At 31.6% G+C, this 27,830-nt stretch overlaps 1 long non-coding RNA gene across 1 annotated transcript in view; it reads left to right on the forward strand.

Moving 5' to 3' along the window:
• LOC118187750 (uncharacterized) overlaps positions 1-25,140 on the forward strand; it is a 36,512-nt gene extending 11,372 nt beyond the window's left edge. Inside the window, exon 2 of the long non-coding RNA XR_004758013.2 lies at positions 19,041-25,140. This is a non-coding gene — a long non-coding RNA (uncharacterized LOC118187750). The remainder of the gene's footprint in view (positions 1-19,040) is intronic.
• The last annotated feature ends 2,690 nt before the right edge of the window (positions 25,141-27,830 follow it).

Below are 27,830 nucleotides of genomic sequence, written 5' to 3' on the forward strand. Positions count from 1 at the left end.
TTGCTGTATAAGATTAATCAACGAATAAGTCTTTAATGTTGGTACACCTTGTATCAATCAAATGAATTTTTGCTGTAAGAAAGACTTATTTGAACTTGATCAGAATTTTATAAGCCAATTAATTCTGATTTTAAAATGGCCACTAAATTGCAACTAGATTATATTTTTAAAGGTCATCGGTCTCATCATATTTATGCAATATTAGTATAATTTTGAAATTAATAAGATGTAATAATGTTTCATGCTTTTTTTTTTAATTTCACCCCGTCTGATCAGAAACTCATTGGTCTGCGATGTGTTAAATTTCGCAAATATGATAGGTGTTTGCAACTAATCATTACTCGCATCAGCAAATAAGTTTGACACGCCTAATCTAATTCATTTTGATATTTCAATTGAAGTTTTTAAAATCTGTAAATCAACAGCTTTGTTTGTATAGTTTAGCAGTTGTTTTATAGTATCAGTTATATTAGAATAAGCCATGAAAGCTTGATTTAAGTCTTCCATAAAAATTTCAAAACGCTGAAACGCTTAGTTTCAAAGAAAATAAAGAATTTAGTTTATTGTTTCATTCATATAAGCAATAAAACAACTAAAGAAAGAAAAGCCATATCTTACGTTATATGCTTACTTTTACAGTCTTGACAGCGAATAAGACTAAAGTGTCGATTCTTTAGTTCCCTCCAGGAATATGTGTAACTGATCCAAAAATAATCGTAGTAAACCAGCTGAGCAGCATTACTGCAAATCGCCTACGGAAACAACGAAACAAGATTTTGAACCATGCGTTTCATCCAATTACGCGAGGCTGATAATACGGGACATTTCATTTTCAAACATCCTTGTTTAGCCTTCGGATTCTTTTTCAGCAGGCCTCTATATGTTAGGCCTGTTGCAAGAAAATGTAGGAAATTGCGTAAGCGTTAATGCTGAGCTCGTGTACTTTACAAATCTTGTTGTGGCGAAAGAAAAAGCTCAAATTAAAGGATAGTAGAAGTATTTACATATGTGAAACCTCAGTATTTTTAAAAATAAATTGATATTATTAACTCGTCTCTTAATTCAGCTGAGTTGTATAAAAGTAATGAAAACAAAGGGATAAAAACATGAGTCAAAGAAACCTGATTAATACCTGAAAAAAGAATCCTGAAAAATAATATTAATCAGTTGGTTTACATTCAAAATAATTTTGCTGCTAATCATATAGACACTGCCCTGCGTCAAACATAAACTCAGAGACGCCATCCTGCATAAAAAGGGAGTTATAAAAGATTAACGGAATTAAAGCTGTTGGTCACTAAGCACAGATAATAAAAGGTGTGTTTATGAACGTAATACTTTTAAATTATTATAGCTAGTGTTAATAAATTTATGTCTTTAAAATATATTTTTAAAACAGTTCGATGTACTTCAAATTTGAAAACTAAAAATACAGTTTTTTTAAGAGAAAATTCTGATTTTTCATATCTGGTTTGGCACTCCTTGTAGTCATTCGCCTGAGGAAAGTGCCTCGCCTGCCTCATCCATGTCCAGGCTCTGTATTTCAGTATCTCATGAATCTTGCAATAAAATCCTAGCTCGAATACTATATGGATTTAAAAATCCTAATGAATCCTATAAATATCATGATTTATCTTTTAGTTGGCATGGTATCTACCCCATTGGCATCTTTTACTAAATCTTCAGTTCCTATCAAAAACGTATCATTTTACCTACTCCATGTATACCCTAGAATTTCAGAACAAGTCGAATCTTTTACAAAATCTTCTTCATTCCATAGCTTTTGTAAATTCGTTTCATTTTTTCCCTCTTTCGCATATTAAACCCACCTTCTTCTAGTTTCTTAAGTGCGTCTGTTTCTTCAAGTGTTCAGGTGGTTAGTCTTCAACATGCAGATTTTCAGTTAACCCAGAAAATCGTTTACCTCAGCCCGGTTAGTTAACCCCAACGTATACACTAAGGGTTGCTCTAAAAAGAAACGGACTAGATACTGCTACAAAAATCACTCTTGTCATATGAGGAGCCTTTATTTTGGTTTCATTTATTTCACCATCTTTCCATAGAAGCTTTACTGCGTTTCTGTCTTCATCAGGAAAACAAATTTGCAAGAACGTTTGTTCGATGTCAGCTGTAAAAGCAGTTCGATTTGGCGGAAGCAATTCCTGTGTATCTAGATTTCTCGGCTCGAATGTAAACAGTCATAATGACAAACAATTCTTTGCATGCTACAAAGCGTCAAAAACTTCACTGAATTTTTTTAGCTTTTTTATTTTCTCTTATAACAGTTATTTGGCATAAAATATGTTTTTGGCGTTTCAATATTAGTTTCTTGGGGAATTCCTTTTATATATTTATCCATTACTTTGCGATATCTGTCATAGAATTGTGTATCATTCTGATATCCACGAGTTAAACTTGTAAGGTTTTTATTATTTTAATTAACCAGTTATTATGATTTAGACCTTTTCAGTCACTTCTTCTTTCTGTTTCCACGTCAGAATGCAAATTAGCTCGCGTGTATTTAAGCTAAGGTTTTTAAAATTAAGACAGAGCGTGTTCCGATAATTTCCTCTTAAAATATTCTTCAGATTTATCCTCTAAATTGGCGTGCTTAGATTTAAGATGTCTTTTACGAAACGATGGTTTCATACTTTGATTGGATAATTGTTAACCGCAAACAACACGTTGACGTTGAGGGTTCATTTCATCTCCATTCCAAGTAAATCGAAATTATAAATAACTTTCATTATATTTTCTATAAACATTTTGTCTTTTGTTTTTAATATTCTTAGTACTAATAGATTGTCCTGGATCCATCTCCTGTGAATCATCACTTTTACTCTTTTCCCCCTTAGAAATTTTTCCATTTTGAGAATTTAGGTTTGTTTTATTACTTTTTTCACAAATATTTGAATGCGCAATATGTTACGAGTTCTTCAAAAACAAACGACGATATTCTCAAAAGGAAAGTAAAGAATACAAAGGAACCAGAAGACAAAATACCTGCTGTTAGAGACAGCAAATCAACGTAAAAAAATATTCTGTTTGAAAATAGAGCAATTTGAGCCCTGAAACGGTGGCGACATAAAGTGTAGACATGTTAATAAATCGATCAACTCTAAAAGAATTAATGACATACTATTATCTTTTTACAGTAACTTATTTTTATTTCCTGTTAATACAACATCCATTTCTATTACTCCTTTTGAAAACATCATTTATGACAAGTTTTGTTATGTCTATGGTTAAAATATATTTGTGAAAATAAAAATGAATTATTTTGCTAAAGTCTATCAGCGGCTATTGAACAAAGCTTAGATGGCATAAATTTACGAGTGTTAGAGATAAAAACTTAAACAGGATGTTGGGGTAATTAAATTTTTAATTTAATATTTAAAAATACTTTGCTTCCCTGCGTACCGCCTATTTTTGTTTTGCATACCACCAGTGGTACGCGTATCACCGGATGAGAATCGCCGTTCTAGGAGAATGCATATATGAACCATTAATAACAGGATTATTTTAATTTCACTTCGATACTTTGAATTACGCAAAACGAGACTGGTCCTTTTCACTTTCTGCGCTTCAGGCGACGTGCAATATTTAATATTTGAATATATCGAATATATTTATTTATAAAAATATTAATATGCAGAAAATATTTATTTTTCCTATCCTGTAATTAGCATAATAAATGTTCGCTGCGATCCTAAATCAAACAGAATACGAACGCTCTACCGGCGCTGATTGTCTGTGTTTATAATTTGAGCTCTCTGAAGTATAACGGAATTTTTATTGACGTGCAATCGGAAAAAAAAGCGATGATCGCTCCTTGAATGGGCCTTTTGAGAGACATGTTCGTTTTGATGCCATTGGTTACAAATTCGACAACTTCGTTTCGCAGTGTCTAGCTAAATGATACCTTTTAAGACATACGAAACAATCGTTTTATCGCTTCCTTTTTTTTCTGGTACAGTTTTTACATGATTCAGACCTACGGTTTTCAGAACAGAATAAAAATATATTGGAAATTAATATATTGTTTAACACGGCCGCTGAAGGAATTCTACCACCTTATAATAATTCAGATTTCTTTCATTGTCTCGAAAGTGCTCTCGAAACTGCAGCTTGTTTTTAAAGTGTGATTTTCTTTTAGTGATTTCAGAATCGGTTGGCTTAAATAAAACTCCTGTGCGCTGTCTTTCTATTTCCTTTCTTAAATTAGTAATTTCAGTCTGGTTATCATCTTCATATTTTCTATTCAATTTTAAGGCTAAATTATTATGATTCACGTTTATTAGTATTGGATCCAATAAGATACTGTACGAATCTGGCAAAATTGTAGGGACATTAGGATTTTTGATGCTGAGAGAGATGAAAAAGGAGCAATATTCTCGCCGGGACTCAAACTACGGAACTCTCGAATACGCGCCGAGAGTGCTTACCGCTACACCACGAAGGCATGCTAAGACGGCGGGAGAAATACCTTATATACTCCCCCTTTTAAAGGGCGAATGGGGATTAAGGGACCCATTCGCCAAGTCCTGGTGGTCGAGAATCATCATCCACCACCTTCTTTTATTCCGGGCGCCCCTGTAGAGACATTAGGATTTTTGGGAGCAGGAGATAAGAAAAATGAGCAATGCCCTAGCCGGGACTCGATCCACAGACCTCTCGAATACGCGCCGAGCGTGCTGACCACTACGCCACGAAGGCATGTTAAGAAGGCTGGAGAAATATCTTATAGAGTATTACACTATTCTAGTCCTCTAATTTGTATTTCACAACGGTCGTATAATTTTCGAAGTGCTGTCACATTGCTATACTTCTTGAGTTAACAAATTACTTATGTGGGAAATCTTTTATTAGTTCTTTGCGACCGAAGCAGTCTTTTAATATTTTCAGAGCCTTCTCGTATTTTACTGCTGTTTTGTTAACCCTTGTTTTGCAATTTCTGCATCGGATTATAAATAATTAAATTTATCTATTGTGTGTAGACCATCGTTTTCGTGTACAGCTGTCTCAAATCGCGCCTAGAATCCGGGCCAATCTTTTCCCGAAAACATTCCCAAGGCCAATTTGGGGAGTTAAATTTTGTTTTGAGATTTAGTCAGTTTCACAGGAAGTAGAATTAGCGTTATGTGGCTTAGCATCTTTCGGCGCGTAATTTTCAAATAATAATTTTAGCTTTATACTCTTCGCTAGAAATAATGTTTTCTAAACGCTTTACATCAATTAAACTTTCAATACTGGTGCGAATTTTATACGTAGATAGGTAATTTTTGTGAAATTGTATTTTTCTAACTAATGTAACACGAAAAGCAGAGAGAAACGATGCTCTGCCTGAAAAATAAGAATACAGGAGCAAGTACATTTGACAATGAGTAAATGGATACCCCGCTAATTTGCTGAGATGTCGCCAAGCTGCCGACGATTTTGGCAACTAATTTTTGTCACCAATTTTGGCAAGGAATCGCCAAAAGTCACGAAACTTGGCGACCATTTGGTGATATTTTGGTCCGGTTCCTGTATAACTGCAATGGATATTTTAATCGAATAACTGTAACTGATGCTGTGTGTAACTGTAACCGCATTCGGTCCTCACATGCCTTCCAGTAATTTCTTCGAGAAGCAGATAGTACTAGAAATATCTCGGTGCCCGTTGAAAACTGTGTAAGACTGGAGAGAGCATCTGCTCTCAGTTGTTAGTTCAGCGTGAGTTCGGATTACTGAGATATCTCCGGGTTAGCTTCGCTTTTTAGATGTGCTTTGCATTACGTTGCGTTTAACGTTCTTGGTAGTTTAAAGTGTAACTACTGATTGTACTCTGTGATACTGTGAAGAGTTGTATGACTATTTTTGAGAAAAGTTCCAGAACCGTGAAGTGTTTCTTTTGGTAAAATAAAGTTTATCAAGCCATCACAATTTTTGGGTGCATTCAGTCTATTTCGAACCTGTGCGTACGCAGCAATATTTTTATCAGCTAAGATTAGTTCATCTTCTTCTGTAATCAACTGCGCAACCGTTTCTTCGTTTACACTTTTTTGGCCCTTATTAGGAGTTTCTGTTTTTAGCTTAGTTTTTAGTTTCGTGACTAATACTCTTAAAGCAGCTCGTTTCTTTCTTACTTTTTCTAGATCCATTTTTGCTTAAAGCAAAATCTATTAATTGTCAATTCAATTTCAACCAAATGACCCCACGTTATGGGGCCACTTCGAATTTTGGTATTTCAAATTAAATTAAAGGTAAAATATAAAATTTACCTGCCTGGTTTTCCGTGGGTTCTTGCGAGAGCCACTAAGTTATCTTTCTCTTTGATATAATCCTTCAAGAAACATCAATCCAGAATGATCAATATATATTTTGCACATAGCACGTTTTAATGTTAAAGAAATATACACAAATATTAAAGTATTAAGAACATCTGAGTGATAACTTTTAAATAATCAAGCACGATGCACCATGCGTTTCAATTTCCGAAGCTATATCGGACGTATGGAGCTCTAGTAAACTTGGTGCACCATTATGAAGGCAATGACGCAAACTTCCCGTTATTTAGGTACCAGGGAAGTCAGTGCGGCAAGAGTAATTGGATCTGAACCTTTCTTCTATCCATTCTGTGTCCGAAACCTTCGTAAAGCTTCAGTCGGCGGCTCTTGGTTGAGGGTTGAGGAAAAATGACTTCACTAATAAAGCTTTATCTTCTAATGTCAGCATCACAATTAAAACTTTATGCTCGGACAAGTAGGAGGAAAATTCAAAAATGAGCTGTTAATCGTAGAACCTGCAGTTTATATAACACTGATTTACATATTTCTTGTCAATGCGTCGGTGTGGCGCTCTCTATCGACAAAAATTTTATTTATTTTCCTTTCTTTACCAAAAAAAAAAAAAAAAAAAGCCTTCACGAGAATAGCGGTTTTGCAAACCACGTTCAATTCTACCAATTCCTTCAATTTTTACGAATTTTTAAATATTTACAAGCTTATGGGACACCCTGTACATACTGAATCCTCTCTAACACTAATATGAGCAGGGGTGCACAACTCAAATCTGTGAAGGACCATTTAAGAAATGTTGAAATTGATGAGTGCCGCGTTTTAGAATAAATATTTTATTAGTAGGTCTTATGTTTACAAAATACCAACCCACTTCATATTAAACTACCTGTAAAAACGTAATCAAAAACTTGAAATATGATGCACTATTTCTATTCTTACTTGTAATATAAATATTAATATTTACACGGTTGCAAACGATGATTCGCAAGTTTACATCATTTAAGAAACAGAAAAGAGAATTTATTTATGGTCAAGCACACGATTCAAAATGTAAATGAGAAATGAAAATTTAAAATTCTATCTTCTTATCTTAACTATGCAGTCAGATTGTCTCAAATAATTTTAACTTACTTTCGCAACTTCGATGAGAGAAGAAGCTCTTGAGTCATATTGAAAAGAAACTTTAAAGCGGAAAATCGTGTTTTCGGCTCGCTTATCACTCTTTTGGCAGCTAAAAAAATCCCGTCCCTTTTTTTACATCTCAGCTTTTTTGTTTATATAAATTGCATATCCAGTTAAGTAGAATCGCACAGCCATCCAACTTTTGCAAAAACAGCAAAATTTTGCTTCAGTTATAAAACTGAATTAAGAAGGTATTGCAAAATAAAAATAAAATAATAATAATAAAAAAAATTGTTAACTCAAGTAAAACTGAAGAAATTTGTTTGAAATTTTGTAAGAGAGTTCACAATTTTTTTTTTTTTTTTTTTTTTTTTTTTTTTTTTTTGGTCCTTTCAACAAAACCGATTTTTTCCTTCAAATAAAAATTTTGTTTAAAACAACCAAAATGTACTCAACATGTTTTATAGTTTTAATCAATGTTTTATAGTTTTCCCTTTTTCTGGGTGCAAGCTACATTATTAAAAGATCAATGACGAGCCGCAGAACATCAGCTGGTGCGCATGGGTAAATTATATTGAATCGCGTTATTAAAATATATTGAATACTGTCTGAGACTAATATGAGTAAAATAAGTAGAATTATCTCTAAGACGACCGTCTGCGTTTTTAGTTGATTTTGATCTTCGGTGGAGCTGATCGTCTTATAAATGTGATGTTCAGTGCAATTGTTTGCTTATACTTTTCAAAAGTTTGAGTTAATTCGGTAAAAGAAATCCTGATTATCCTATCTGAGGAAAAGGTGTAATTAAAAAATTGGAAGTGTAAAATTGTAAAGTCTTGAAGTTGACAAAATATCAAGTTAAGGTTACTTTTACTTAATACAGAATGCTATTGGAAGTTATCATTCTAGGGAGTTGGTTGCTGCAACAGAATTTATCGTATATTAAACATTTAAAATGAATTATTGTAAAAAAACGTTAATTTTTGAAAAATTTATTGAATCTTCCCTAGGACGACCATTCAGATTACTAATTTAATTTGGTCTTCAGTGGAGACGGTCGTCTTAGAGAGATGATGTTAATGCAAGCGTTTGTTTATACTTTTGGACTGGTCATTTTTGGAAGTGATTGTCTTAGAGAGTTGGTCACCATAATAGGATTTATTGTATAGTAATTATTTAAAATGAATTCTTGTAAAATACACTGTAAATTTTTGTAAAATATATTAAATCCTCACTAAGACGACCATCCAGGTTTCTAATTTAATTTGCACCTCGGTGGAGGTGGTCATCTTAGAGAGGTGATGTTCAGTGCAAGTGTTTGTTTATACTTTTGGAAATACCGGTCACTTTGGGAAGTGATCGTCTCAGGGAAGTGGTTAACAGAAAAGGGTTCATTGTATTTTAAATGGTTAAAATTAATTCTTGTAAAACGCATTGTAATTTTTTGTAAAATAAATTGAGTCCTCACTAAGAAGACCATCCAGGTTTGTAATTTAATTTGGTCTTCGGTGTAGGTGGTCGTCTTAGAGAAGTGATGTTCAATGCAGGTGTTTGTTCATATTTTTGGAAATACTGGTCACTTTTGGAAGTAGTCGTCTTAGGGAGTTTGTCGTCAAAATAGTATTAATTATGTATTAAATGTTTAAAATGAATCCTTGTATATTGAAATTCTTATAAATTTATATATTATATTTTATTGTAAATTTTTATAAAATATATTGAATCCTCACTAAGACGGCCATCCAGGTTTCTAATTTAATTTGGTTTTCAGTGGAGGAGGTTGTCACTTTTAGAAGTGGTCGTCTCAGGGCAGTGGTCACCACAAGAGGCTTAGTTTTGCATAAATGTTTAAACCTAAATGATAGAGCTATAGGATATATTTTAATTAAATTGAAAAATTTAAGCCAATTTTCAAATAAACCTCTTAATTTTTACTGTTAACTCTATTTACTGCTTTTGTTAACTCTTCGCTTTATTCATCTGGAATTTTTCTAACGCAAAATTCTTTTGATACTTCTTCTTGTGCTCCAAAGCTGAAAAAAAGCAATCATAATTTATTTTTCAAACGAATTTATAAATTTTCGCAGTTAATTTTGCGCCTTTCCTAGTTGTTCATCCTCGAGTCACATACATTCTCAACGCTGAGAGATTTCTAACTATGCATCCGTTTCATGATTTCACTCGGTGTGGTGTGGTGTATTTAATTATGGCAAAGCACACTAGGGCTATCTGCCTAAAGGGAGGGATGCCTTCGTGGAGGACTTTCTAAGGGAAACTGACTCGTATGCACGTTACACATGGGGAAAACCTCGAAAACACCCATGCAGCCAGCCCGTTCGCGGGATTCGAACCTCGGACCGAACTACCAGTGTTCAGCGACTTTACCGCTCGGCCGCTGGTGGGCGATTTCACTCGGAGTTCGTATTGATTTACAAATAAACTTTCAAAATCTTGTATAAGAGGTATTGAAAAATATTCAACTTAAAAGTTGCTCTTCCGTTAGATCATATTTCGGAGTTGGTTTGTAAGGTATTTCTCCCGCCTTCTTAGCGTGCCTTCGTGGTGTAGTAGTCTGCACGCTGGGCGCGTATTCCAGAGGTCCGTGGTTCGTTTCCCGGCGAAAGCGTTGCTCATTTTTTATCTCTCCTGCTTCGAAATAACATAATGTCTCTACAGTGGCGCCCGAACTAAAAGGGGTGTTCAATGATGATTCTCCACACCCATGATTTGGCGACTGGGTCCTCTAAAACCCCAGTCACCCTTTAAAAGGGGGAGTAGGTAAGGTATTTTTCCCGCCTTTTTGGTGTGGCTTCGTGGTGTAGTGGTCTGCACGCTGGGTGCGTATTCCAGAGGTCCGTGGTTCGTTTCTCGTCGAAGGCGTTGCTCATTTTTCATCTCTCCTGCTTGAAAAAGAAACCCTAATATTTCTACAGGTTATTTCGATTTAACAAGTATTTCATCCCTTAAATCATAACGCTTTTTACTAGACTCTGTGAATTTTCCGTTGAAAATGATTAAATTAAGAAGAAAAAAAAACTGAAAGCTTTTTAGATTTTACATTACGGCCAAAAGGGCGTTTTTTAACGTTTTGTGTGTTACCTTTATTTATTAAATATCATGTTCCTCGCACTTAAACCACATAAAATTCAATTCAGCAGCAATATCACAAAATATTTTAAAAACAGCATATCTTTAGAATTTCGGATAGGTAGTCTCGCGCGCTGGAGATAAAAATTTTCCGTAGCGTCTGATTTAAGTTTCTTCTGTTTTCTACATTCTCTCTTGGATGCGGCTTCCTTAGCTCGATATTCTTCATTGAGAGTTTCCATTTAATGGTTTCATTTACCTTTTCAAATTTTTTCTTACGAGACTGAAGCTTTTCCATTAACTTAGGTCGTGGCATGTCTGAATTCAATTGATTTAATCTCTGTCGATAGACATACACATACACATTATACGGTATTTCTCTCGCCTTCTTAGCATACCTTCACAGTGTAGCGGTCAGCGGTTCGACTCCGCGAAGACTTTGCTCATTTTTCATAATGCCTGCTTCCCCCCCCGAAAAAAACCCTAATATCACAGAAATCACAGAAATAACAACATATCACAGAAATAATACACTCTTTAAATTTGAATATGGTTATTTGCCATTGTGATACTCTGGCCCTAACAAGGTTACATTACAATCACATTATAACTCAGAATTAAATCATCTGATGAAAAATTATACCATCTGATGAATTATTTAATGGTTGCCACATGTTTTGGGTTTTCATCCGCAGAGAACCCGTTGGCGTTTCGGGAAAGAACCCTTTGGCGCCGTTGCAGTTTTACTTGCCAAGCTGAGCCGAGCCGTAAGCGTGATATTTTGTAAACGTGGTTTTTAGTGATGTAAATTCAAGTTAGCAGACAATGGTAGTAAAAATTCACAGATAATAAGTATGTAGATATAAAACTAACAGGTTAAACGTGATATACGAAAATAAATTTCTATTAAATTCAAGTTAGCACAGAAAACAATGTATTAAACATAACGGGAAGTAAAAATTCATTTAAAAAATAACAATTAGTTTTCTTATACTTACGTTTACAATATACTTATATGTATTTTCTCTAATTCATATAGAATACTAATATTTCTATAACAAATGTCTTTTTTTCACTATTAAGTACTTTGCCTGTTGATTGATGTATTTCGGTAAGAGCCATGCCCATGTAATAAATTAATGAATGCATGACCTTTAATATATCCATTTTACATAGTTTTAAGTATTTTTTCTTTCAAGTTACTTGCATACAGCTTAAAGCATTTTACGTTGAAACAAATACCTATCCTTTTTCATAATATATTTCACAATACAAATAACCTTCAACAGTAATCAAATTTTCTTCAGCAGCATTTTTAATAATACTAGAACTTTATACATTTTAAAATTATTATAGGGGTTGGAAACCTCATGGATCTGCGTGCTTACAACTGTTAATAATTAAGAACATAACGTGAACAGCCATGTTACAAATTAGCATTCACCCCTCCCGCCATAATTTCTTCCTTTGATCCCGAACTGACGACCCGAGAGTAGGCGCTCAATCCGGGAACGAATTCTATTGTTTGCTGGAAGAGTCCAAGATTTGTAGGTATGGTACGTGAAAGTAGGGATGAGCTAAGAGGAGAAAGGAAAAAGGGATTTTACGGAAACGAGCTCCTGCTTTGCTAGTACGACCCGAGAACCGGCATCTTTCGACGAAAACTTCTTTAATTACGCGAAAATATTTCTATCTATTCGTTTTTAAAAAATTCAGAAAAAATAATAATAAATAAGAGAGAAATAATATAAATCTCCAAATGCGAACAACGACAACCTTCGCATAAGCGAATAGGATGAATTAGCTAGGTTACCAGGTATGAACTATTATCGCCAAAGTTGGCGATGTTTACATTTACTGGGTTCTCTGCGGAAGTGCTTCCCATGTTTTATTCAAATACTGTAATTAAACTAAAACGATGTATAAAAGAAATCAAATAAAAAAGAATCTGTTTTTTTCACAAATGATTCAGAGCGGCTTGTAAGCAATGCGCATGAGCTGCTATTAACATTCTCATTGAACTGTTGAAAAGAAGTGCCGTTTCAATAAAGGCCACTTGGGCGTTATTTACTTGCTTTAGCTCTCGATTTATTGGCCTGCTCTTGTTTTAGAAATCCGCGTTGGTTTTTAATTGGTAGTCGAGATTCTTTTTCTGTACGTGTTTGCCAATAAAATCAGCCTACTTGGCAATTATCGACATGCATCAGTTATTTAGCAGTTTTTGGTGATTTCACCTTTTATTTACCGACTTCCGTTTAAAAACTCATCACGTGCATTAAATAATAAACTCAGATAGTAGCGAAACCGGTGGTGAGAGCTTTAAGAGATATTTTCAAGATGAATTTCTTAGTAGATGGATCTTCTATACAATACTTGGACGTAAATTGTTCAGAATATAAAACTAAGACATCGGGAATTAGTGAAGCGCTCGACATTGCGACTTCGATTCCGCCAACCAGACATGAAATTTGTCTGTTTGGGGAAAACCCCTCGGTGTCTAAATCTTTCATACATGACTTAGAAGAAAAAACTCTAAGTCAACTTGAAAAACATTGGAGGAAGTACATTGTTTATACCTTTTTCAACAATGTTGAAAGGTATATATTGTACTTTAAAGAATCTTTATTCATCGTCTTACCTGACTCCAAAAAAGAAAAAGCCGAAACTTTCGGCTTTCATTTCTGCTTATTAGAAAAGACTGAACAGTTCATAGAACTGTTGTACAGGAATTCTGCTATAGATGTAAACATTGGAAAACTTTTTATACGAATTATAATGATGACAAAAACAATCGAAAGCATCTGGGAAATGATGCTTTATAATGAACTGTATACATCAGAATATTTACTATTACATTTGATTTCAAGTCATTTCAATAATGTGAATGAGTTTATCGGTAAAATACCGATTTCTCACAGTGCCCTTGATAAAGACTTCAGAACCTTTCCAAAGAAATATCTACTGTTACTTAATTTTGGGTTCAAAGATTATGCTTCGTGGCATAATTATGAACAATTTATAAATGATAATTTAGAAGAGATGCGTCCAGTTCCGTAAGTATGAATGACACTTTTTTCTTTGAATATTAGGTATTTGTGGTTATTTTTGAAGCGCTTTCTTTAACTAAGTGACGTAATTTCTAGCAGAAAGCTGATGTATCGATTTGCATGAGTTTCGAAATTGGATAAAGCGCCCTGTTAATATTTGGATTTAAATTAAAGATATTTTATTAAATCATTCTTATAACAAAAGCTAATATGCTTTCATTTGGAATCATTCGAAGCTAATGATATGACTTATTAAAGAAAATATTAGTATAATTTTAATATTAATATTGTATATATCACTTTTGGCTTTATTAGGCAAATTGAATTTATTTCATTTAAATTTGTTTTTATTTATTATTGTAGGAAAGCGACTGTGTAGAGGAGACATTCAAAATTTTCAGATGAACTATAATGATTAAATAATATAAAATGGTTCATCAGCTAATTTTGAGTGAACAGAAACACACTAGTTTTCCTAGGAAGTTGAATCATTTGGGATCTGATAACGTTGAATCAAATTTTGATAGTGTTTCTGCTCCTTTTCTTTCTTATGTATTTTTGTGTATTTCTACTATTCTTCTGGTTTAAATATACTGAGTTGATACGGTCTTTTTACATTTTTATTGGGAGACTTAAGGATTATAATGGTTTTATATTTCATTTCTTAGGGATTGTAATGGTTGTTTTGGTTCTAAATTTATTACTTTTTGTTTATAATATATATATATATATATATATAATTTTGTATATTTTCCCTTTCGCGTTTATTTTTCGAGTTTGTTCTACTATGAACTCTTTCTTTAAACTGGATTTGTTTTGATATTGTGTTAAACCTCTTATAAACGGCTGCAATTAACTATATTATAGAGGATTGCTTTTATTCCAATTTAATAATAAATTTTGATGCTTTAAGTTCAAAAGTTTAAGTTTATATATAGATATATTAAGTTAAAATAGAAACTAAACAGGCAAAAGAAAAAAAATAAGAGACTAAACAATAAACATTAATTGAACAAAATAATGGTAGTACAAATTATAATTGAAGTAAACTGAAATTTTTTTAATATTAAAATATAAAATCCAAAAATGGAGTCACCAAATATTTGCTATATTATATAAATTAAAATGCACCGGTATAAATGATTAAAACTGGAAAAAAGCTGTGTTATTTTCCACAGATTCTTACGTTGTCAAGATATGCCAAATATGTTTTGACTCCATCATTAGTTTTTGATTTTCAATTAAAAAAATTAAGTTAACTCCATTTATAATCTGCAAGAACATTACTTTAATTCACCGTCGTTCCATAGAAACTTTACTGCGTTTCTAGGTTTAAATTAAGTAATAAAACACTGAGTTTGGTCGAAATTGCTTTGAAAATGCAATAAAAATTTCTGTTTGCTTGTGAAAATATTACTTAAATTCTCTAGCATGACTTCTCTCCATAAAGGAAGTAAAACATGACTTCCCTCCATTCGTATTATATCGAATAAAAGTAAACGACAAGACCAGCGGCTGTTAAGTAAATACAAGGTATTTTCAATCAGTTACTTCAAAGGTACTAAAGAAGTACTCTTTTTAATGTTCTTTATCTCCTTTCAATACTATAAATGGAAAATATGTTAAAATAAAATAAATAAATCGATATTTTTTATAAAATACGATATATTAGCACGAAAGTCTACGTAATGGGAAACAGTGACAGTAATAAATTTTAAAGAAGTTCGTAGTGCATCGTAATTTTGCTACCTATCTACAAATCCATAAAATAGGAAAAAAATCACGTTCGCTTGGTTACGGTATATTCCATTATTGACCAAAACCATTTTGATTTTGAGTTGTAATATTACTGAACCTGAATCTTCAGAAAACGAAATCACTCTGGTTTATGCAATTCCGCCTAAGTGTAGAATACAGTCTTCAAAAGGAAGAGTTTAGAATAAATAATGCGTTATAGACAAGAATAAGATTAAAAGATTTCATTATTTTTCAGGCGCAGTTCGTGAAACTGCTTAAGGCAAAGTACAGACTTGTCTCATTCGGAACATTTCCAAAAAAGTATTCATTTCTTCTTCATGTTTTGCATACTCAGCTGCTAATTTTATTGAAAATCTGACGTATTCTTCTTCCGTTTTATATTTCACTGTTGCTGTTTGCCATGGGAAGAAGATTTTTCCGTGGACATTGCATACTTCACTAATAGGTGTGGTACTTTTCTGATAATTTGCATTCAAAACTAATATGTATAAAATCTCTAGATATGCAGCAATTAGCATTGCTATTGCAATTAGCAGTTAGCAATAGCAATTAGCAATGCAGCAGTAGCAATGTTTGCTTAATCTGAAATAAAAATTGCAACCCATGTGCAGAATATAGCAAGTTTGCCTTAGAATCTCCTCCAGGAATGCATTTTTGTTTCTTAATCTTTAGATGCTTGCCGTATCTATCAATTAAGTTCACTATAATCCTATCTTTTCTCTAACTTGTGAAGTATTCCTGTTTGAATGCGTGGGGAAAGGAGAAACAATGGCTCCGAGTTGATCGAAGCATTCATTCTGCATCTCTTCTTAAAAATAAAGCTGGTTAAATGAGAAAATGTGTTTAATACTTTATGGAGAATATTTTATTTACTTATTGTATATGATCTTCATAAGAAATTCAGTGTTATATATATTTGAAGAATGGTTTGGCTTAAGTATTTAATTAAAATAATGCTTGAAAATGCGGCTTTTTCTAAATTAACTCATACCAAAATGTGTTAAAAGTTCGTTTAAGTTACCTAATGTACTGAATCGTTATATGGAGTTTATGCCAATTTATCTGTTATGTATGATATTTATGCATAATTTTGTTTGCTATCCTTGAGAAATTAAATGTCAGATGCACTCAAAAAGGCTGTTAAAAGTTCAGTGTTGGATCATTTTTTGGAATACATATCAGTATTTTCTGTTATTCAGGATTTTATTTACTGTGTATGATAAATTAAATATCATTCGCATAAAGCTGTAAGAGTTTAGTATTAGATTAGATCATGTCCATTTGAAATGCCTTTCAGCTTAAGTTAGAAAGAATATGTTAAAAAGCTTTGAGTCTCATAACCAATAATGGTAATGCTATTTGGAAAAAAAAAATATTCTGTGTTGGGAGAAAGGGAACAAGCTTTCAATTCCTAGCTAAATGTTGATTCCATGCGCATTATAGACATCTTTTTTGAGTTCTTCTTCGCAAATATGGCTATAATTCGAATTTAAAATAATACATTACAAAGTGGATTTTCTTTTCTGTAGTTAAAAATAATTCGATCTCCTATACCTTGCCAAGAAAATAAGGCTGTGATAAGTTTGAATACAACATTGTTTATGAAATTCTGCGGTAAATGGTGGAATCATATTAAGAATCCAAGTGACGTTTTCACATGAAGAAAATCAAGGTTTAGCACAATAGCCCACCAGCGGCCGAGCGGTAAAGTCGCGGAACACTGGTAGTTCGGTCCGAGGTTGGAATCCCGCGAACGGGCTAGCTGCATGGGCGTTTTCGTAGTTTTCCCCATATGTAACGTGTATACCAGCCAGTTTCCCTTAGAAAGTTCTCCACGAAGGCATCCCTCCCATTAGGCAGATAGCCCTCGAGGCTTTGCCATAATCACACACACACACATGAGGTTTAGCATATGTTTGGTGATTTAAGGTAGTATGCATGCAATAAAATCGAAAATAATTTTTGTAAAGTGTTTAGCAGAATAATAAAATGGTTTGGTTTGGTTTATTTAACTATGGCAAAGCACACTAGGGCTATCTGCCTAAGGGGAGGGATGTCTTCGGAGGACTTTCTAAGGGAAACTGACTCTTATACACCTTACACATGGGGAAAACCAAGAATAATAAGAAATGAAACACTTTTGGTATGTATTTGAAGTAAACTGACTAGACAAACTAACAAACTGACTAGAAAGATCTACGTATTGGTTTGAGTGGACTTTATGGCATGAAAGTTTATTACTCTTTATAAGATTTCTTCAAATTCTATAGGTTTTACTGCGAAGAAAGTAAGTCTTGTGTGAGTCTGTATTTATATGTGGCAAAAAAGAATCAAAAATGCGACATGAATATATTTTAAAAGCAAGATAAAAGCTAAATATGAGAAAACTGTATAGATAATTTAGGAAATGTAAAATTTACATTTGTTGGACATAGTTTGGTGAACCCTTTAAAAAAAGTAAGACGTGTAAAAGAGAATCCGTTATGTTTTGTATAGTGTTTCAAAAGGTTAGTGTAGTCATTAGCAATTAGTAAAATACATTAGAAGGAAAGTTCTGAGTATCTTCTATTAAGCATTAGTACTATAGAAAGTAAAATTCCAATTAAACTTTATAGAATGAACATCGGACGCATTGGTTTAAAGTTACAGAAAATATTATCTACGAAGGTCTTATTAAAACAAGGGGGAGAATTGAAGGGTAAAATAAAAAAAAATTACATTTATAAAGACGAAAAAAGTAAAAAGGGAAAAGAAAAAAACTGAAATTTACTTTGGAAGTAAAATGCAAAAGAAAAAATTGCTTTTGTAAAAACAGAAAAGTGAAAAAAAAAATAAACTTATGGAAATAAATATTCCTTATTTAAAATAAATAAAGTGAAAAGTGTAAAAACAACTTAAGATAAAAATCGAAAAAGAAAACAGAAACTTTTAAAAATAAATATTACTTTTGTAAAATAAAAAAAAGTGAAGCGTAAAAAAACTTTTTCAAAGTAAAAAAAAAAAAAAAAAATTGTAAAATATGAAAGTGAAAAGAAATGTAAAAAATAAATTTACTACTGTAGAACTAAACATTAAGTAAAGTAATTAATTTGACTGAGAAGATTAAAAGTAAAATTAACGTTTGAAAAATGTATAAACGTGAGATGAAAAAAATTAATAAATGTAATCGCCAAATTTCTTTCGCCATTGAAAGGTGTCAGGCGATTTGGGCACGTCGGAATAGTCCAGTGTATGCGCAATCCTTCAGCCTGGTGACATCGTGGAGGTTTTCCCTCTACAAGGTCAAATAAGAGGGCTCGAACGACAGAACCGTGGGCCCACAGCAACATGCGTGTATACCATGCGAGAGCTGGCGGGTTCGAATCCTAGCTGTGACGGTTACTTTTAAAATTCGTGCAATTACATAAAATATATTCTTTAAAAATTGCTATATTAAATTAAATGATGGAATCAATTAAATATAATCACAGATTAAATAATTAAAAATGATGACTATTTAATTAATTAAAAATGCTAAAATAAAATTGATGCCGTTCAAAACATGTGATTCAAGAGGTCCTTGTCACAAAACCGAAAGAAATCTTCGTTGCCACAAAAATAAAACTATAACGTGTTATCATGAAAATAAAGTGTGTTTATAGAATTCTAATTTGTGCTACTGCCCGACTTAAGCAATTTGAATTTAAGCTTTGAAACTGTTTTTAAGTATCCATATTCGTATTCATTTTTTTAAAATTATTTTCAGGCCACATAATCATTCAGAGAATCGGAAAAGAGATGCGCTTGTTCTCCAATTATTTGATACCTTCATTGAAGATATTCCTCTCCTAAGAAGTTTGGAGAGGCTAAGATACTTCTGGCGGTCCATTCCGGACCCTTTCATCACACCTAATGAACTGCGATGTGTGATGCAAAGGCTCATCGATTCCAACGATGGTGAACTGGAAGAAATTTGTAAAGATTTTCAAAAGAACTATTTTTCTGTTTTGTACGGGACAAAACCAAGCGAAGAGACCAAACCAAGAAGCCTGAGGCATTATTGCCGCTGCAGCATCCGTGAAAGACTGCGTCTTAATTCCAAGCTCCCAGATGGAATCACCAGCTTAGGCTTGCCTTCTGTGGAGCAATCTTATTTAAAATTATCATATTAATTTTTTATATATGTAAGCACGCCATGCCTGGATATTTTTTCAGCTGAAGCAAAGAATTAAATTCGTGCCCTGGTGTAGAATCAAATGAGGTATATATGTACACTTTCATATTATAACTCTTATAATACTTTTATTTGTAGAAGGAGTGATACAAGTATAATTTGCAAATTTTGTAAAAAATTTGTAAAAAAATGTTAAAACAAGCGCATTTTTGATAATTAAGGAATAATCTTGAAACATTGTGAATAATAACATTGGTATTTTATATCGAAAATCTTGAACTAATTTTTAAATATTTTTTAAAATTTAACTTTTCTTACTTTCAACGAAATAAAATCGCTGGTAATTTTTTTTTCAAAATTTACTTCTTAAATTGATTACTTGATTCCTGTTCTCTAGTGAAAATAGCATTTTTTGAAAACTGTTCTTCACCAAGTGAGGTTCTCATATTATTATTATTATTATTATTTTAAGTTTGCTATGGCTTCTTTCACTTCTTACAACAGTAACTGGCAACATTAAAGTATTCTTAGTATCATCTTTCGGATAAGCTTGAAGTAAACTGCGTTTCTAAGTTATATTTGAAAGGTCTAAACTTTTAAAAGTCTAAATCTTTGAAAGGTCTAAATCTAAGTTTCATCAGACAACAAACTGAAAATTAAACTTGTAGGTGATTTAATTTCTAGAATTTTCGAAATCGCATGATTTTCAAAACTAGATATGTGCGATTCATATTCTGCAATATTTATATCATTTGGGCATATGTTTTTTTAATAAATTCTCCAAATCTAATAACATTAATTATCAGTCTCCCTAATCAGAAACTGAAAATCGGAAGATATCTTTTTTATATATCTTTATTTAAGTTGTCACGTTGATCATCTCCTTTATTTTTACAAAGAAAAAAAAAATATTTTTCTGAAAAATTGGTAATATTATCAATTGGTTTAACATAATATCCTTCATTAACCTTTCCTTTTTTCATGTCTGTTCAAATTCTATTGATATATCCATTTTTAAAGTTAAATTTCCACATCTCTCAACAATATTTTGGCAAATATTTTTCCTATATAGTGTAAATAAAGATATAATACATAGATAGCTTCCGATTTCAGTAACTTTTAACTAAAGAAATGTCAGTGGGTTTATGTATTGCTTAAAAGGAGCAGATTCTGACTTAGAACTTAAACATAATACAAATGATATAAACGTTTCAAAATGTTTCGTCAGAACTATTTAGTTGTAAAACGCTACTTTAATGATTCTGGTTGTTAAAGCATGATCGGCTACTTTAAGTATGATTCAGTAATCCATTTAGTTCAGTCATTTCTGAGTTAGAAAACTTCAAGGATATTCTTAATGTTGCCTATTATTATTGTTAGGGTGAAAGAAACTTCTTAAAGCTTAAAATTTTAAAAACAATTCTAGAACGTCTTCTCCTGTTTAAGAAAAATTTTAAATATGGTAATTTTCTCTCACATCCGTAAAATAATAGAGCCAACATCAGTTAAATAATCAGGTAGATTAAAAAAAATGTATTATCTTGGTTTCTTCGTTGAAAGAGGAAAAAATTAAATTTCAAACAATCTTGAAGTACAAGTACAGTACTTTCGTATTAATTTCATTATTATTTATATTATTTCAATATTATTTGCTATTTATCAACATACATTTAAAAATTATATATCATTACATGTATTATGATTTTGAACGTATAAAGCTACGATTAAAAATATTGTAACTGTTAACGTTATCATTGCTGATTCTAAAAGTTTATAGGTATAGTTAAAGTCATATTTTACAGAGTTGTGGCTACATTTATCCAGGCTTACAGAAATTCTACAACCATAAGTAGCTATATTTATCCTGGTGTAAAATAATTTTCCTGTCAGTGCAGCAGTGATAAATACAATAAATTGTAATGTAGTAATATAATGTTGAAAATAGGTTGTAATGCATTTGCGATCTTTTAAAATGCATCGACGTTTTTAAGTCTCTTATTGCATTTGACATCCAAAAGACTTAAGTGTGTTATGTCAAGTATTTTTAAGTACTGTGCCAAGCTACGCTTCAGTGTATTTTAAGTAGCTTAACAACAGAATATAAGATCTGTTACCGTATTTAATTTTTTTTTAATTGTATACATGCAGTACTATAATTTGTGTAAATGTGTGGAAAATATTTTATAAATGTCATTGATTTGTCGCTATAACTGCCTATATATTTCCTCGTGTAAGGGAATTCTGATGTTAGTATAGCAGTGTTTAATATAATGTACTGTAATGTAATAATATTATGTTGAAAATGTGTTGTGACGTCTATATGCTATGTTAAGATAGTAACCAGGTTATATGTCTGTTATTGCATTGACGCTTAAGTGTTGCGAGTGTTTTTACGTTATGTACCAAGTTATGTTTTAGTGCATTTTAAGTAGCTTAATAGCAAAAGATATAAATATTGCTATATTTTATAAATTTGATTAATTCCCTGAGATCCGTACTATTAATTGTATAAGTGTATGGAAACAATTTTGTAAACATCATTATACTATAAGCATAAGTACTCATATTTATACCGGTATAAGATAATCGTCCTTTAAGTGTATAGCACTAATTAATATAATATATTGTTATATTAATTAATATAATATGTTATTGATTAATATAATTAGTATTAATATAATTGATTAATATAATATGTAGTTGAAAATGTGTTTTAATGTGTAGTTAAATGATTATATATGTTATAATATGTAGTTAAATGATTTTTTGTATGCCGCATTAAGAATGTATTTAAGCTTTAAATTTGTTATTACATTGCTTTCGAACAGCGGTGAGTGCGTTATATCTGGTGTTTTTACATAATGTGCAAGCTATGCTTCAGTGTATTTTAAATATCTTAACAGCAGAATTTATGAACTCTTCCTGTGTTTTAAAATTTGTATTAACCGTATAAATTCAGTGTTATTAATTGCATGAGTATATGGAAACTATTTTAGAAGCGCCATTGTTTTGTAACCGTGAACGTCCATATTTATCCTCATATAACGCAATTTTCTTGTTAGCGCAGCAGTGTTGAATACGACTTAATACAGTATGATAATATAACGCTGAAAATGAGTTGTAACATGTCTATGCTATGTTAAGAATGCTTCTAGGTTTTTTTAGTCTGTTATTGCATTGCCTTGGAATAGACTGAAGTATGTTCAGTTGTTTTTACGTAACGTAACATGCCAAGATCTATGAATTGCTAATGTATTTTATAAATTTTATTAATTGTATATGTTCACTATTATTAATTGTATAAACGTATGGAAACTGTTTTATTAACATCATTGTTCGTGAATATCATTGTTCATAACCACAGATGGCTACATTTATATTGGTACAAGGTTATTCTCATGCTAATGCAGCGACGTTTTATGTAATGCATTGTAATATAAAAACATAATGTTAAAACATTTTGTTACGCAGTTGTGTGAAGCCGAACATGCAGGCATCCCGTTCGCCTTGGATCGAAACTGGGTTGAATTCCCAATATAGATCGGAGTTAACCAGTCGAACCGGTGCGGCTTACTTAGAAAAAAAAAAAAAAAAAAAAAAAAAAAAAACTTATCTCTCTTATACTTAAAAGATTTTAATATCAAACAGCTAAAATATTTATTATGCGGGTTCTACTTACAGTTCCCAAACAGCTTGTGACTGATGGTATGCCATTTTCTTCAAATGTGCAGATAAAATAAATATAAATCAGAACTCTTTGCAAAGATTCCTGCTGAAGGTTTCACCCTGAAACGTCAGGTAGTTTCACTATGTTAAGTGTTAACTTGATTGAGAAGATCTGAAAGATTATTTGCAAAGAATCAAATGATTTTTTTTTTTCAGAAATGTATGAATTCATACAAAAATGGAAGAGGTGATAAATGTTTTAATCTCACAACTGAAATGGAGGAAAATTTAAATGAGATAGTTACCGATTTCTATAAATTTAACTGCTGAAAGGACACTGAATTTGTGTATTGTTTGAAATTGTACCATTGTTTGTAAGGAGCAGATTCTGACTTTGAACTTAAACATGATATAAATGTTCCAAAATTTTCATCATAACTTTTTAGTGTAAAAACGTTATTTTAATAATTCTGGTTGTTAAAGCATGATCAGCTGCTTTAAATATCATTCTTTAATCCAGTTTGGTTCAGTTCTTTATGAGCTAGAATATATCAAGGATTTTTTTAATGTCGCCTATTACTATTGGCTGTATTTATCCTGGTACAAGATAATTTTCCTGTGAATGCAACAATGAATTATACAATACATTGCAATGTAGTAATATAATGTTGAAAATGAGTGGTAATATATCTGTGTTCTGTTAAAATTCATCTAGGTTTTAAGACTGTTATTGCATTGTCATCCAAAAGACTTAAGTGTATTAGATCATGTATTTTTACTTACTGTGCCAGGCTATGCTTCAGTGTATTTTAAGTAGCTTAGCAGCAGTATATAAAAACTGTTATACTTTTAAAACTTTATTAATTTTATTCGTGCAGTATTGTAATTTGTGTAAATGTATGGAAAATGTTATAAAATGAATTGCCATTGATTTGTCGCTATAACTGCCTATATATTTCCCGGTATAAGGGAATTCTGATGTTATTGTAGCAGTGCTTAATATAATGTATTGTAATGTAATAATATTATGTTGAACATATGTTGTGATGTATTTGTGCTATGTTAAGAAAGTACATAGGTTTTAAGTCAGTGATTGTACTGACGCGGGATAGGTTTAAGTTTTGCGAGTGCTTTTATGTAATGAACCAAGTTATGTTTTAGTGCATTTTAAGTAGCTTAATACCAGCAGATATGAATCATTACTGTACTTTATAAATTTTATTAATTGTATAAGTGTATGAAAACGATTTTTAAACATCCTTCTACTATAACAATAAGTATCATATATATCCGGGTATAAGACAATCGTCGTTTCATTGTAGCAGTGATTAATACAATACGCAATTGATTCATATAATTAATTAATATATTATTATTAATATTATTAATTAATGTAGTATTTATTTAAAAATGTGTTTTAACGTAAGCATGCCATTTAAAGTATGTATTTAGGTTTTAAATCTGTTATTGGATTGCCTTGGAATAGACTGAAGTAGTATATGAATTCACACATTTTTGAAAAAAAATCATTTGAATCTTTGCAAATAATCCTTCAGAAGTTCTCAATCAAGTTAACGAATAGACGAAACTACTTTTTGAAACATCTCTGTTTCTTGACCATAAACGTCTATATTTTATCCTCATATAGGCATTTTCTTGTTACCGCAGCAGTGTTCAATATGACTTAATACATGATAATATAACGCTGAAAATCTGTTTTAACATATCTATGCTAAATTAAGAATGCATCTATGGTTTTGAGTCTGTTATTTCATTGCCTTGAAATTGACAGAAGTGTGTTCAGTTGTTTTTATGTAACGTGCCATATTTTAACTATCTCAATACGTATGAACTGTTCCTGTATTTTATAAATTTTATAATTGTATATGTTCACTTTATGCTTCAGGATAGGTAATAATTGTTTATTTTATGTCAGTGTTTATATAAATGGCATGGAATTTTATAATTTAGGTATGTGTTTTATGTAATTCATAAGTGGTGTAAATAAAATTCTTCTGTACCTTTACGATGACGCCATTATTTGAGGCCATTTTTGTTTTATTCTAAAATCAACTCCATCAGTTGTCAGAATTTCTACGTGCTTTCAATCTGTTATATCTGTTTAATATCTATTACTCAATATTTCTCACAAAATCATTTATTCATTTTATTTGGGGATGAGCTGCATCCAATGCATCGATGACTGCAGCAATGTTTAGTTGAGTCTTTTCATTTAGTCTCAAGTTGAGAAAGAAAGATATTTAATGTTATATCATTAAGAGAATAGTATTAATGACTTGATTTTTGATTATATATCAGTAAAAGCCCAACTAACAACAGATGATAGTTCTTTCACAGGTTTCTTTTTGTGGATAGGTTACACGATGAAAATTGATTTTCTGTCAGGTTCACACTGGGTCTAAACTGTCACCAAGTCTAAACTGAAACTATCAAAGCACAGGTTTCCATACATAAGTTTAGTACTCATTAGTAGAAATACTAACAATATTATAATAATTTTTATTTCAATATCATGATATCATGGCAGTCCACTTAAGTTTGCGGTCAGCTGAAAAAATTAATCGAAGCAAATGTTTTTTCATAATTTTTTTAAGTAACTCATATATAATATTCAAAAGCAAAATTTTCTTGAATTTGCAAATTTTAATAAATTATTTTATGTTCCGGTATTTCGAAGTTCCAAGGTAATTTCTTATGCCAACATTCTTGCATCAGGAGTTTTGTAATCAGTGTTATAGGACAGTGAAACTCCACTGTTCAATAGTTATTACAGGACTGCTTATTATGTACATTCTGGTTTAAATTTTAGAAATATTAACAGAGTTTCACAATATCTGTACTCAACTCATTATATAAATTAGTTCTTCATGAAATATTATTTCCATAAAACGAAATATGCAGCTATAATATATACATATATGCAGCTAAAAAGTATACGTCCTATTTCAAATTTCATAATTTAGTTTTGCTCGAATTTAGAGAGAAATATGAAGCTTTAAGCGCTGACCATAGTTCTCGCCAGGTACGTTTGAGCTATCCTAATTTTTAAACTTTTTGCAGTTTTTGTAATTTATAGTCATTTTGTAGAAAATATTATTCATTACAGTCATCTCCCGATTATCCGGAATCAGTTAATCTGGGCACTGCAGGTAAAAGAAAAGTTAAGTTTCTTTATTGTGGAACGATGGAAAAGTTACTATTATAAACCAAAAAAGTAAAACAAAACTCACTAGGAAAAGTACAAAAAGAAAAAGAAAAATGCATGGTGTCACAGTATTTGGAACTTGCCTTTATTATAACAGTTTAAATTTTAATTTCGTGTAATCCGTAATATACGATATTTTCTAGAATACTTTTCTCCCTTTTTTTAACTAATTTTACGTCTGAAAATCGAGGGGGGGGGGAATTATGAGAGTAGTTTAATTTTCGAAGAATGCGGTTACAGCAAGAACGTAACAAATGAAAAGTAATCATGAAGAAACTACTGATAATATACCACAATATCATTTCTTTAAAAGAAACTTGCATTCCAATAAGAATACGTAGTAATATTAACATTACAATATCTGACGAATATTGAGCCGGTATCTAACGTAGCTTGTAAAGCCTCAGGGACACCTCGCATGATTAACAGCAGGGCACCTCGTCTTAAGAACAGTTCCGAAGAGGGACATCGCAGAAAAAAAGGCGAAGAAAATATTCGACTTCTGAAAGATCCAACACATCAGCAATAGATAAGGCAACAATAAGCTAGAATGTAAATATCAGAAGTAAAAGGAAATCAGATGTTTAGAACGTTTCTTAAGTGTAAGAACACCTGCCACGTTCGGGTAGTTAACGAAGAATCTGCACGAAATACGTTTAAAATGATAAATGCAAGGGAGAACAAAGTTGATAAAATGAAAGTAGAAACTGAATACACTGAATAAAAATAAAAACAATCAAGGGACTACAATTTCCCAATAAATTAGACCTCAGAGGTAAATTTACGTGCAACAGTGAAAGGGGGAAATTTTGCAAATATTTTTAAAATTTTCAAGGGATAGGTTCTGAAAATTTATTAATTCTAGTAAGAAAAGTTAAATATTATAGGGGAAAATTTAGGAAGAAAATACGTGAGGAAATACGGCATAAACATCGTAGGTCATTTGTAAAAAGAAATTATTCAGTCTTAAAAATAAATCAAGTGAATCTTTTTCATGTTGATTCTCATCGAAGTACAAGAGTAATGCAGATAAAATACAATAGCATATGCCTTGTGAAGTGAGAAACATAGATAAGGACTGGAAGAAACAGAAAAAAGATGAGCTTGCACACTCAAGAAAGAGAGAGAACGAAGTTTTAAGCCTGATTTTCATATACATGATCGCAACTTGATCTGTGGAATACCCTGCTTGGAAATACAGGTAAATTATTAATGGCATTTTTATGTTAATTAAAATATACGTTATTCTTCTTTTCTTTGTTATTTTAATTGCCCTCCATTTAACCGTGATTTTGAGTTAACTGTGACTGTTGGCTCTTGTATTATCCCGGTTAAGTGTGAGTTCGTCGTTTTAAAAAATTAATAGTTTATATATAATATATTGGATGCATTAATAATGTCGCTATATATTTATTTCATTTGCAGTTATCATTAGTTAGTGTAAAAATACCTTATTTTATAACACTTATAAACCGTATTTTACGGCTTAT

The sequence above is a fragment of the Stegodyphus dumicola genome, chromosome X2 (genome assembly GCF_044657685.1).
Source record: "Stegodyphus dumicola isolate Sdum_Otavi_A_Nest chromosome X2, ASM4465768v1".
Lineage (NCBI taxonomy): Eukaryota > Metazoa > Arthropoda > Arachnida > Araneae > Eresidae > Stegodyphus > Stegodyphus dumicola.